This window comes from Squalius cephalus, assembly GCF_949319135.1.
Source record: "Squalius cephalus genome assembly, chromosome: 24".
In the NCBI taxonomy this organism is placed as follows: Eukaryota; Metazoa; Chordata; class Actinopteri; order Cypriniformes; family Leuciscidae; genus Squalius; species Squalius cephalus.
In genome coordinates, this window is record NC_137145.1 from 29,282,333 (window position 1) to 29,288,331 (window position 5,999).

The 5,999-nt window shown below is 37.4% G+C and overlaps 1 long non-coding RNA gene across 1 annotated transcript; it reads left to right on the plus strand.

The window, feature by feature from the left end:
• Positions 1 to 3,279: 3,279 nt before the first annotated feature.
• LOC307153121 lies at positions 3,280 to 4,160 on the plus strand. Its single transcript, XR_013820111.1, has 3 exons — positions 3,280 to 3,521; positions 3,649 to 3,909; positions 4,054 to 4,160. It is a non-coding gene; the product is annotated as an uncharacterized lncRNA (long non-coding RNA).
• The last annotated feature ends 1,839 nt before the right edge of the window (positions 4,161 to 5,999 follow it).

Here is a 5,999-nt window from a genome sequence, read left to right on the forward strand (position 1 = left end):
TTTAAAAAAGAATGGCTTTTTGATTGTTTGGATTTATTTACAACACAACATAATCCAAAGATACACAACAAATGACAAAAAAGCACATTATTTAACACACTGATCTAAAGACAGAGACTTGAACAGTCACACACCTTTGTGTCATTCCTGAAACATAGTACATACCGGTACCTTTCATTTCCATGGTGTTTGATTTTTCACTTTATCATGTTCATGTACAGAGACTCATGTGAATGTTGAAGTCAGCAGGACTCATCAGTGGCATCTGGTCCCTGTGTAAAAAAAATATCAAGAGAAACTATAAGGCTGCACGATTTTGGGAATATATTTTAGATTTTTCTGGTTAAAATTGTGATTAAAAAATGGACATATATATATATAAAATGAACACCAGGTTTGTTGTGTCTTGTAGGCATATACGTGCAGTGCTGCATAAAATAATAATAACAGCCGCCTATAGCAGGGCAGCCTATCAATCGTTAAAAAGGAACATATCAGTAACACTACACTAGAGAAAAATATATGGATTAGCCTATCATATGTTACTTCAAATGTTTTCATTCGTTATGACGTTATTACATGAGATTGGAGTGAAAACATGAAGCCTAATGTTTGGCGCATTTTGCTTTTCAAAAGCACAGCGCAACTGACTAAAACAAACAGCGGCTGCGGAGAACATTTACTGAAGCGATCGAGCCGCTCCAAACTATGAAACATTATTGTTGCCATATTACACATATCTACGTTTGAGCAGATATCCACAAACACAGTATATAACAGTATAAATATTATAATATTCACCATATCAGAGTAAACTCTCATACTAGGCTACTTTTATCATGCTTCATGTGTTTTATTATTGAACATAAGAACATCCTTTTGTCGTACGTGTATATCAATTTAGCACTGAAAGGTTGCCTACTATAGTTCACATTTCAACATGCTTCTGTCTATATATAGATACATTTATATACATGTACGACATTGGGCTTCATGTTTTTACTCCAATCTCATTTCATAACGTACATTTTAGTTTGGCACCAGTTTAACTAGTAGCTACAATGTAAAGTTTATACAACAATAACATGCTTACTATTAGGAGTGGAAATGTCTTACCTTAAAAATCTTCTAATCTTCAAATCGCGTTCTTCTAATTCTTCTGAGGTAAATAAACAGCACAGCACAAACACAGTCTTCCAAACTCGATTAAAAGCAGAGGAGTACGTTACTGAACTCTCTGATTCTTTTTTTTTTTTTTTTTGAGGTAATGAGGGTGTTTACAGGTCTGCATTCCTTCACGTAGACTATTTGCATGTCAATCGCTTGTGCGTGCGTGGGTGTGGTCACATTAGAGCTAATGAGCATTGGCTGGAGAAACTGTACATGTCATTGCTTTCATACGGATTAGTGCTGCACGATTAATCGTATCACAATCGCGATGTCAAGCCTACACGATTATATGACGCAAAATGCTGCGATTTTATATTAAATAAACACATTAGCGCTGTTCCCGCAAATAACGCAGCATCCGTTAATTTTTGGCATCCTTTGGCTAGTGTTACATGATCATGCAAATGCTTTTAAACCATTCATGCGCGATAAGACAAAAAAGAACGTGCTGCCTGTGAATGTCCTCCTGACACACACACACACACACACACACACACACACACACACACACATGACCCAAAGATAGACGCGCGCCAGTATCAAGTTCTCTTTCGCGGTAGAACGAACAACACACATGTATGCCAAAATGAACGCACTGTCAGTGAATGTCCTCCTGACACACACACACACCGAGTTGTGACTAGTGAGAGAATGAGGCGCGTGTGAGATCCGCGTCTCTGACAGCAGCGGCTGATCTTAAAGGGACAGTACACAGCAGCCACTAATTATATCTGTCTCTAAAGTTAATCAAAGAACAAAGGGAACAGAGAAAAACACTCACTGCTCTTGACTAAAGAACTTTTTTCTTTAGGCAGATTATCACTAATCTGTGTGTGCATTTATTTTCCTTGAGAACCAAGCAAGTTGACTCATAAACCATTTGTTTATTATATCACATATCGCAATCGCAATACTGACCTCAATTATCGCAATATGACTTTTTCCCCAAATCGTGCAGCCCTAATACGGATTACTTAAACAGAGAATATTTGTTTTTGATATAATTTACATCATTTAAAAATGGAGTCTTCAAGCTTTGTAAAGACATATGTCTCATGCCAGTGTGAAAAGCATTCGCTGAGTTACTGAGCGTTTTCTGTCGCGTTTCAGAACTTCACATTGAGTGTGACGGCAGAACGCGCATCATGTTTATTTTCTTTATTTTATGAAAAACACAAGATTTTGTTTTTATTATGAGTGTACACAAATAAAATAAGAAATTTAACAGTTTTGAATAATGTATAACACATATGTAAGATCAAAATCAACTGAGTCTCTTTTGCACTGAAAAAAAGCGAGCTGGTCACGCCGGCGCGACCGACGACCCCAGGGGGTTAAACCAGAGTAGGATTTTCAGTGGCCGAATCGCCTGTCATAATGTAAAGTACTGTCAGGGAAGCAATCTTCAAATATCTTACATTATCCTGAAAGTTCTGTCATATATTTTACAGGTAAAGACTTTGAAAAGAGATGCAAAGATGTCGTGGAGTTGGTAAAAAGCTACCAGGGAGGCATTCTTCTTTCAAAATTAGCAGAGTTTTATAATAAGGTGTATGGGAGACCCTTGAGCAAGAAAGAATTGGGGTTCTCCTCAATTGCAGCTTTCATTGACTCTCTAAGCCAAGAGCTGTACGTGGAAAATGGGAAAATCTTCTACAGGAGTGCCATGGCTGAAGCTTCAACACCTATAGGTAATTTGTCAACTTAAGGCTCAAATAAATGCAATAAAATTAAGGGTTATGTCATTTACTCTCATGTAGTTCTCATATATGTTTTGTATGCTTTTTCTCTTTTTTTATATTGATGGAATTTGTAAAGACGTTGTGGAGCTGGATAAGGAACCCCCAAAAGGCGTTCCTAAGAAGGAAATAGAAATTTAACAGTTTTGAATAATGTATAACACATATGTAAGATCAAAATCAACTGAATCTCTTTTGCACTGATAAGAAAAAAAGCGAGCTGGTCACACCGGCGCGACCGCCGACCCCAGGGGGTTAAACCAGAGTAGGATTTTCAGTGGCCGAATCGCCTGTCATAATGTAAAGTACTGTCAGGGAAGCCATCTTCAAATATCTTACATTATCCTGAAAGTTCTGTCATATATTTTACAGGTAAAGACTTTGAAAAGAGATGCAAAGATGTCGTGGAGTTGGTAAAAAGCTACCAGGGAGGCATTCCTCTTTCAAAATTAGCAGAGTTTTATAATAGGGTGTATGGGAGACCCTTGAGCAAGAAAGAATTGGGGTTCTCCTCAATTGCAGATTTCATTGACTCTCTAAGCCAAGAGCTGTACGTGGAAAATGGGAAAATCTTCTACAGGAGTGCCATGGCTGAAGCTTCAACACCTATAGGTAATTTGTCAACTTAAGGCTCAAATAAATGCAATAAAATTAAGGGTTATGTCATTTACTCTCATGTAGTTCTCATATATGTTTTGTATGCTTTTTCTCTTTTTTTATATTGATGGAATTTGTAAAGACGTTGTGGAGCTGGATAAGGAACCCCCAAAAGGCGTTCCTAAGAAGGAAATTTGTAAGAAAGTCATCAAGATAGTGAAAAAACACCCTCAAGGAATTCCTCTTGATAAATTAGCAGAGATCTTTGCTCATAGATATAAACAAGTCCTTTTGCCTGCTGAACTTGATTTCCCGTCGATGGAAATGTTTGTGGCCTCTCTTAGCAAGGATCTTACGGTAGAAGATGGTGTGATCTTTCACAAGAAAAACACAGTTTCTACAGGTACTGATTTCACATTATATTCAACTTCTAGATCCATTAATTCTATTTTTGTAGCTGTTTTGTAAAGGATAATAAGTACTGCCAGGGAAGCCATCTTAAAATATATCTTACATTATCCTGAAAGTGCTGTCATATATTTTACAGGTGAAGACTTTGAAAAAAGATGCAAAGATGTCGTGGAGTTGGTAAAAAGCTACCAGGGAGGCATTCCTCTTTCAAAATTAGCAAAGTTTTATGATAGGGCGTATGGGAGACCCTTGAGCAAGAAAGAATTGGGGTTCTCCTCAATTGCACCTTTCATTGACTCTCTAGGCAAAGAGCTGTACGTGGAAAATGGGAAAATCTTCTACAGGAGTGCCATGGCTGAAGGTTCAACACCTACAGGTAATTTGTCAACTTAAGGCTCAAATAAATGCAATAAAATTAAGGGTTATGTCATTTACTCTCATGTAGTTCTCATATATGTTTTGTATGCTTTTTCTCTTTTTTTATATTGATGGAATTTGTAAAGACGTTGTGGAGCTGGATAAGGAACCCCCAAAAGGCGTTCCTAAGAAGGAAATTTGTAAGAAAGTCATCAAGATAGTGAAAAAACACCCTCAAGGAATTCCTCTTGATAAATTAGCAGAGATCTTTGCTCATAGATATAAACAAGTCCTTTTGCCTGCTGAACTTGATTTCCCATTGATGGAAACGTTTGTGGCCTCTCTTAGCAAGAATCTTACGGTAGAAGATGGTGTGATCTTTCACAAGAAAAACACAGTTTCTACAGGTACTGATTTCACATTATATTCAACTTCTAGATCCATTAATTCTATTTTTGTAGCTGTTTTGTAAATGATAATAAGTACTGCCAGGGAAGCCATCTTAAAATATATCTTACATTATCCTGAAAGTGCTGTCATATATTTTACAGGTGAAGACTTTGAAAAAAGATGCAAAGATGTCGTGGAGTTGGTAAAAAGCTACCAGGGAGGCATTCCTCTTTCACAATTAGCAGAGTTTTATGATAGGGCGTATGGGAGACCCTTGAGCAAGAAAGAATTGGGGTTCTCCTCAATTGCACCTTTCATTGACTCTCTAAGCCAAGAGCTGTACGTGGAAAATGGGCAAATCTTCTACAGGAGTGCCATGGCTGAAGCTTCAACACCTACAGGTAATTTGTCAATTTTTATGGCTCAAATAAATACATTACAATGAAGGGTTATATCATTCAGTCTCATGTGGTTCTCATATATGATTTTTCAATGATTTTCTCAGCACCCGTGCACATTGGGGTTTATAAAGACGTTGTGGAGCTGGTTAAGGGAAATCCTAAAGGCATTCCTCTTAGGTTGTTGTCTATATTCTTCAGTCAGGAGTATCAGCGTAACCTCAAATTGTCAGACCTTGGTTTTAGCTCAATCGCCTCCTTCATTGATTCTCTGAGCGATGAGCTTTTGGTGGAGAACGAGAGAATGTTCCATAAGAATCACATAAGAGTCCCAACACCTGCAATCCCACCAACAGTGAACAATGATCCAACACCTGCGAATCCATCCGCGAAAGCAAGTTCAGTGTTTCCGCGGATCCTTAAAAAGTCTTAAATTCGATTTTTAAAATTTAAGGCTATAAAAAGTCTTAAACAGTCTTATTTTTACTTATGAAAGGTCTTAAATTTTCAATGGCAATTTGACTTAGAATATTTCTAAATGTTTTCCAAATTAGAACCATCTAATTAGCATACTTTTTTTATTTATTAATTCTTTCTTTGTGGATTTGCTTGTCACGTGACATTCGCGTCACATTCGCGGCAGCATTACGTCTGTCCCCTGCACGCGAAACAGGAGGAGAGGAGAAGCGAGTTGGTAAATGTCAGTTCAATTCTAAGTTCATTCTTTATGTGCGTAGAGGTGTGCGATGTGTATGGTCTATTATGATATTGTAATCATTGTTTTAACGATGTACGCAGCACTGCGAGCTGACATCGCTTTTGTCCCTCGTGCTTTCACTGCGTGATGTGTGCAGTTATAGGTATGTTCCCAAATTAGTTTTTGTCTCATATTTATATCATATTATGTTGTTATCATAGGCCTATAATATCACATCAG